General features: G+C 37.6%; 1 pseudogene; it reads right to left on the bottom strand.

Moving 5' to 3' along the window:
- Nucleotides 1-2,950: 2,950 nt before the first annotated feature.
- LOC138337324 (uncharacterized) lies at nt 2,951-5,393 on the bottom strand (annotated as a pseudogene).
- Between the last annotated feature and the right edge of the window lie 3,067 nt (nt 5,394-8,460).

Consider the following 8,460-nt stretch of genomic DNA (forward strand, 5'->3'; position numbering starts at 1 on the left):
TCTGTTGCGGTTTGTAAGTCATATGTTACTACATATAATTATTATGTTGTCACAAATAAATCATATGTTGCAACATATGACTATTATGTTGCAACATGTAAGTCATACTTTGGAACATGTGTAAGTTATACGTTGCAATATATGTCTATTCTGTTGCGATTTAAATAATCTTTATGTTGCAATATAAGAATATAATCTATTCTAATTGTTAACTGTTGCAACATATATAGCCAATTGTTGGACATACAAATGTAAATTATTGAAAAAATTATAGGTTATACACAGATGATGAATGGTTCAAAGAACTATTAATTTTACTTATCAAAACAATGGTGTGTGAACCTAATAACTTATGAAGTAATTACAATTGACACAAAAAGAAATCTTATCTACTTATTAGATTAGCTAAATCTAATTCATGAAGAAGAAAAGAAGAAGAAGAAAGCTCAAGGATTAGTAGTCAAGACCAACAATGTATGAAAAGAAGAAGATGATGAAGAGAACGAGAAGAAAGACAAGCAAGCAAGCAAGAACAAAGTAGAAGAAGAAGAAGAAGAAGAAGAAGAACAAAAAGAAGAAGAAGAAGAAGAGCAATACATTAGGAGGCGGGAGAAAATTCTTTTATTTCCCCTTTAGGTATAGCTCCATTGTGGCTTCCTTCTAGTATTAATTCCTACAAAGATTGGTTAAATTAGGTTTTAGTCATTTACTCTTTTACCCATCATTTAATTTAAATTAACAAACTATTAACTTATAAACATGAGAGCAACTCCACAATCATTAATTACATAATTATCACTTACACTCAATCATTAAGACTCATGTCATCACCTCTTTATTTTGACACCTTATTGTCACTTATAATTCAAAGCCCCAATTTAGGAGGTGGTGAAATATTTTCATATTAGGGCTGCAAATTTTTAGATTTTTATCAACAAAGGGGTTTCATTTTCACTCATTTTTCCGATCACCATCACCTCAGAATCCGACAAAGATTGGACAATCAAAACTCCAACATGTTATTTCATTTTCTCGCATCACACAAAATCAATTATTCCTTCTCCCTTAGCCACCCAAGGCCAACTGTTCACTTCCATTACTATCACTGAAGCATTGAGCTTCTACAATCAGTTTTCAACTCCAAACGGCCTCCAAATCTATCCGAACAGCCACGCAAAAAACCTGTACTTTTCTATCCTACAACAAACCAACAACAAAACGCTCAACGAGCTCCGATGACGTAGCTAAAAAATTGCCATTGTTTTTTATCCTTTTCCAGTGAAAAAGTAATGGGAAAGGACCCTAAGACCTCAAACCAAACCCACCGAACAACCCTCCTTCTCCAATGACTAAAACAATTTTTTTGAGACTTCCAAACCGCCCACAAAAACTACGCAAAAATCTCACCATAAACATAGACCCAGACAACCCAAAACCAACTCTGTTTTCTCCGCTTTCCCAAAACCCATCAGCGGTGAGCTCTAAGGTCCGACACATAGAAACATCATCAACCAACATTGACAAAGGAATCCATAATCTTCCAGCTCGAGAAGCTTGCGACCACGACGAACGATGAAAAACAAAACTCAAAACTCTGGTGAACAACCATCTACTACAACGTTAAATCATGTGAGCTTCAAACGGTAATATAAATCTATCCCCTATTTGTTTATTTATTCTTTTGTTTGATTTTTTTTCTTTACAAATCTACTTTATTCCTCCATATATAATTGTGGTGGTGTGTCAGGGAATCTCTAATCCAATCCTCCATTTTACTCATTTTTCCGATCACCATCACCTCAGAATCCGACAAAGATTGGACAATCAAAACTCCAACATGTTACTTCATTTTCTCGCATCACACAAAATCAATTATTCCTTCTCCCTTAGCCACCCAAAGCCAACTGTTCACTTCCATTACTATCACTGAAGCATTGAGCTTCTACAATCAGTTTTCAACTCCAAACGGCCTCCAAATCTATCCGAACAGCCACGCAAAAAACCTGTACTTTTCTATCCTACAACAAACCAACAACAAAACGCTCAACGAGCTCCGATGACGTAGCTAAAAAATTGCCATTGTTTTTTATCCTTTTCCAGTGAAAAAGTAATGGGAAAGGACCCTAAGACCTCAAACCAAACCCACCGAACAACCCTCCTTCTCCAATGACTAAAACAATTTTTTTGAGACTTCCAAACCGCCCACAAAAACTACGCAAAAATCTCACCATAAACATAGACCCAGACAGCCCAAAACCAACTCTGTTTTCTCCGCTTTCCCAAAACCCATCAGCGGTGAGCTCTAAGGTCCGACACATAGTAACATCATCAACCAACATTGACAAAGGAATCCATAATCTTCCAGCTCGAGAAGCTTGCGACCACGACGAACGATGAAAAACAAAACTCAAAACTCTGGTGAACAACCATCTACTACAACGTTAAATCATGTGAGCTTCAAACGGTAATATAAATCTATCCCCTATTTGTTTATTTATTCTTTTGTTTGATTTTTTTCTTTACAAATCTACTTTATTCCTCCATATATAATTGTGGTGGTGTGTCAGGGAATCTCTAATCCAATCCTCCATTTTACTCTCCAAATATAAGGTTATCTATTTTTCAGACAATCAACTACAATTCAATTCTCTATTTTAGTCTCTTAAAAAGGAATATTTTTCTCTCTCTTAATATTATAATATTATTTTTATTTCATTCATATTTTCTTATTTCATAATACAAATCATTTATTTTCTTTTTCCCAAATAATTACTTTATATGATTGTTAATGTGATATAAAATTATAATTACTCTAAATTTTTAAATGACATAAATTGCAATAAAATATAATATAATACATAAATTATGGGACAAATTCAAATAAAGGTGACATACAATTACATAAACACTCGATTTTCAAAATCATTACATTGCTCCCGTAAATGATTTATTAAGTCATTACGAAGTTCAAAAAGAGCATTTTTTCCTTAATTGTTTTATGTCTAGCTAAAAATTGTTTAGGACGAAGATTTTTATCTACCGCAATTTCTATAGTTGGAGTTGGAGTCTGTATGACATCTTGAATTGGTGCATTGAGATCACGTTCATACTCAATTATAATGTTGTGTAGTATAATACATGTATTCATTATATCATGTAACACTTTCTTTCTCTAGAAACGTGATGGTCCTGCAATAATTGCAAACTTGATTGCAAAACTCCGAATGCACGTTCAACATCTTTTCGACACGATTCTTGTTTCATCGCGAAATATTTCTTCTTCTTAGAATGAGGATCATGAATAGTTTTAAGAATTGTAGATCATTTAGTATATATATCATTAGCTAAGTAATAACTCATATTGTATTCTTTCCTTTAATAACATGATGGGTGGGAAAAGCAATACCGCTAGCAAGATTTGAAAATAAATGTGATAACTCTATTGTTATTGGTGACAGGAAAACCAAAATAACTGTGCCAAATCATAGTCAGCCACAGTTTCAAGAATAATTGTTGGTGATCCACTACGACCTTCCTATTTCCCAGCCCATGTCATTTGATAATTTTTCAATTTCCTGTATATGCAATCTAGACTAGCTAAAATTTGTGGGAAACCATGTTGCTCACCAATGTGTAAAAGCCTCGCCAACATCATTACATATTGTTGGTCTCAAATATCGCTCACCAAAAACCTCTACAGTAGCTCGACAAAACCTCTTCACACTTTCAATAGAAGTTGACTCTCCAATTCTCACTTATTCGTTAGTGGCATCCACTGGCAAACCGTATGCAAACATTATAAACACAGGAGTAATTTTTTGCAAAGTAGATAATCCAAATATACCTAAGGCATCAATGCGTTGCTCGAAGATGTGCCATGATCTTTAATTGCATCAACGATACGAACATACAAATTGTCGGACATTCGATAACAACAATGATATATTGCATCATTAAAGCGGGGTGTGGCTGAAAACTTTTTCTGAATAGTGCTAGATATGAAAATGACCTACCGTATTACTAAATTATTGTTGTGATCAATTCATTATTATGTTATATATTGTATTTCATCTTATATTTAAATTATTATGCTATACATTATGTTGTATTGTTATCTTGTACTTAAATTATTATGTTATGTGTTGCATTGTTATCTTGTATTTAGATTATAATGTCATGTTTTGTATATTTAATTAAATTCTTTATCTTGTCATTTTAATTATGCACTCTTTATAATAATAATTAATAATAAAATAAAATTGTATTGTTGATGAAAATTAAAAAATAAATACTATTCATTTGATATTAAAGTAGTATATATTAAATATACTTTTTAAAAATATTATATTACATTTAAAAAGGAATTATGAATATTATATATTTCATTAATGAAATTATATGTAAAATAATATGTTAATAAGAACGTAACAGAAATAATAAAAAAAATAATAAAAAGGTTAAATAAAGAGTGTGAATAGTAGTTGTCAAAATTCACCTCTCAGTAAATGGAGAATAGAGAGTGATTTGGAGGAGAGTCGGAGTGCTCATTCTCTATTTTACTCTTAAAATGTAGAAAATGAAGAGTAAACTAAAGATGTTTGGAGAATCACTATCACCTCTGTACAAATGGAGAATGAAGGGTGATTTGGAGGAGGGTTAACTTGCTCATTCTCTATTTTACTCGTTAAGTATAGAAAATAAAGAGTAAAATAAAGGTGGATCGAAGAGGATCTTATTGTCGGTATTCTATTTCACATGTCACTGTCTCTATTGATTATTATATTTAAGTTAATCATTTTATAATTGTTTGTTAAAACTAATAACAGATAGTATTAAATAAATAGTATAAAATAATATTAGTATTTACTGTGTACTAATCCTAGTCCTATTAGGATTAGTACTCCTTAATCCTAGTCCTATTAGGATTAGTACTCCTTCCTATATCTCATATATATTGTATTCTCTTATTAGGTTAACATTTCAATACAATCAATATTCCTTCATGGTATCAGAGCCAAAAAACCTAGATCTTCTTTTCTCTAGGTTTTTTTTCTCTCTTTAGGGCACCGATCGTTCCCTCTCTTCTCTTGGGCGGTGGCAGCCATGACAACCGAGGTGGATCCTCTCGATTAACTTCCTTCTGGCGTTAAAGTCCTTCTCAGGCATCTTCATACCCTGATTCCCAAAAAATTATCAGACATAAATTACCCTACATGGAAAATCACTGTTCTTACAGCCCTTGAGGCCAATTACCTTTTTAAATACGTCAATGGAAGTACAGAACCGCCGCCGACAGTCATCACTGCCACGGATAAATCAGAAAAAACCAATCCGGCCCATGCCGCCTGGAAAGCCGTGGATGGCCAAATTCGATCATGTTTGATTGCGGTCATCTCTCCCACGGTTCAGAAACAGGTCCAATCCTACACAACTACTTCAGCCCTGTGGACGGCCCTCGCAACACGCTATGCATCAATTTTCCACTCTCATTTTTTTCAATTGCGTGATCGTCTCCACACATTTACCAAAGGCACGAAAACTATGGCGGAGTATTTAGACGAGGTCTCCACCATAATCACAACCCTCGACTCCGTGAACGAAATCATTCCCAAAAAAGATCTCGTCATGTGCGTCGTTCGGGGGCTCCCATCAGCTTACACCTCTATTAAACAAGAAGTTCGCATCAGTCCAACGCCCGTTGACCTGGCTACTCTCTCCTCGTGGCTAAAAGTGAAGAAATCAACGTGGATCTGGAGAGCAAACTTTTTCTCCGAGAAGCCGTTGTTATGGAGCCGGCCAGTGCCCTCGCAGGCCAAAACTATCGCGAGGGGCGTGGTGGCGGCCGATAGGGGAGCCGCGGCGGCTACGACAGAAACAGCGGAAGACGCAGGCGCGGCGGTCGGAAGGGAAGTCGTCCGCGATACGACGGTCAGCAACACGACAGCAACAACAGCATGCACTCCTTCGGCAGCGGCGGGCAGGGCACTTACGAGCAGGATCGTCCAACTTGTCAAATCTGTTAGAAAACAGGACACACTGCTGTTCGTTGCTGGTTTCGGTATGAGGAGAGCCAAAATAGTGATAACCGTGCCAATTATGCATCTCAAGTCGGCCCTTCCTCTAAATGGCTGTTTGATAGTGGGGCCAACATGCGCTTTACTTGTGATCTATCAAAGCTTAACGCTCAAAATTCATATCATGGATCCAATGGTATTACTGTTGGCAAAGGTGAGTCCCTTAATATTTCTCACACTGGCACGGGTACCATTAAAACCCCCACTGCTATATTTCACCTAGGTAACCTTACTCACGTCCCTTCTATTAAAACCAATCTCCTTTCAGTTCACCAATTCACAAAAGACAATAATTGCTCACTCTTGTTCACCTCTAATCATTTTCAGATCCTAGAAAATACTACCAAGAGGGTGATTTTTCAAGGCCCCTGTGAGCATGGTCTGTACGTTCATCCTGGCACAAGTTCATCTGCCCACCCTGTGTCAGAAAACGTTCCTGTGGCTCCGGTGGCTCTTTCGGCTGATGGCCACAGTCTGTTGTGGCACATTAGTCTGGGTCACCCGTCTACTCAAATAATAAATTCTTTAATGTCTCAATTAGGTTTTTCTTCCATTCATGTAAATAATTGTGACTCCTGTTCAATTGCTAAATCTCATAAATTACATTTTCCTTTATTTGAGAAGCGTACAACTGCACCTTTTCAACTTATTCATTCTGACCTATGGGGTCCTACTGCTGTTCCTTCATTTGCTGGTTTTCGCTATTATATTTTTTTTGTGAATGATTTTACAAAATACACTTGGTTGTACCCACTAAAACACAAATCACAGGCATACACCACCTTTGTCACCTTTGAAAAATGGTCAAAACACAATTCAATTCTCATGTTAAACTTTTTCGAAGTGACAATGGAAAGGAATATGTAAATAACATCTTTGGCCAGTTTCTGTAATCCCTGGGAATTATACATCAAACCTCCTGTCCATACACTCCCGAACAGAATGGGGTGGCTGAGCGTAAGCATCGCTATCTCATTGAAACGGTGGTTACTCTTCTACATCAATCTCATCTCCCTGTCTACTTTTGGGTAGAAGCTCTAGCCACTGCAAACTACCTCATTAACAGAATGCCCAGTCACACCCTCTCTAACAAATCACCCTATCAACTACTTTACCAAGATACCAACCTCTGCGTCTTTGGGTGTCTTGCCTATCCTTGGCTACGCCCTAATATTACTCACAAATTACAACCCCGATCCCGTTCTTGTATTTTTTGGGCTATCATCCTATCTCCAAGGGTTATCGCTGTCTTGACCCACAAACTCATAAAGTCTACATATCTCGTCATGTCAAATTTGTCGAAAATGAGTTTCCCGTACGAGTCTATTTCCTCATCCACAAATACATCATCCATTGGCGTCTTTCCCCCTTTTCCAACATACTCACAGGGTCCCTCACCACCTTCCCCCACACCTCCACCCACTACCCAACCACCCCTCATCACCCTTTCGACCGTCACCCACAATACACTCGCAACCACCACCCACACTCACAACCAACCCGAACCACCCCATGCCCACAACATCTACAGCCCAATCCGTTTTAGATCCTTCTCGTCCACCCCCGAATCACCACCGCCCGTGCCACCCCCCAATACTCATCCCATGTTAACCCGTGGCAAAGTCAGTATCTTTAAACCCAAAACCTTTCAGGCTAGCATACTACCAAATACACCCCTTTCCTATAGTGAACCAACAAGCTACTTTGTTGCCTCAAAAAATGCTTATTGGCGTCATGCTATGGATGACGAGTTTAAGGCTTTGACTGATCAGAACACTTGGGTTCTTATACCTAAGCCCCATGGGCGGCACCCAGTTGGCTGTAAATGGGTGTAGAAAATTAAACACAATGCAGATTACAGTATTTCCAGGTACAAGGCTCGTTTGGTTGCTAAAGGCTACAATCAGGAGTATGGGCTTGATTACTCCAAGACATTCTGTCCTATTATTCGGCAGGAAACCATTCGCCTGGTACTGTCACTTGCCGTGCGCAACAATTGGCTCATCAATTAGTTGGATGTTTCCAATGCTTTTCTTCATGGCATGCTTGATGAAACTATCTACATGACGCAACCACCGGGCTATGTTGATCCCCGCTTCCCTCAACATGTTTTCAAACTCCTGAAGTCTCTGTATGGGCTCAAGCAAGCCCCCCGTGCTTGGTACACATGTCTGAAAACGTTCCTACAGGGACTCGGCTTCACGTGTTGCGTACACGACACGAGTCTGTTTACTCGACATTCAGCATACGGTACAGTCATTCTTCTTATCTATGTAGATGATATCATTATTACAGGCTCTACTGCAGCTCTCATTCAGGATGTCACTCGAGCTATGTATACTACCTTCAAAATGAAAGACCTTGGCCCGTTACAATATTTTCTGGA

The sequence above is a fragment of the Solanum lycopersicum genome, chromosome 7 (assembly GCF_036512215.1).
Source record: "Solanum lycopersicum chromosome 7, SLM_r2.1".
Taxonomy (NCBI): Eukaryota; Viridiplantae; Streptophyta; class Magnoliopsida; order Solanales; family Solanaceae; genus Solanum; species Solanum lycopersicum.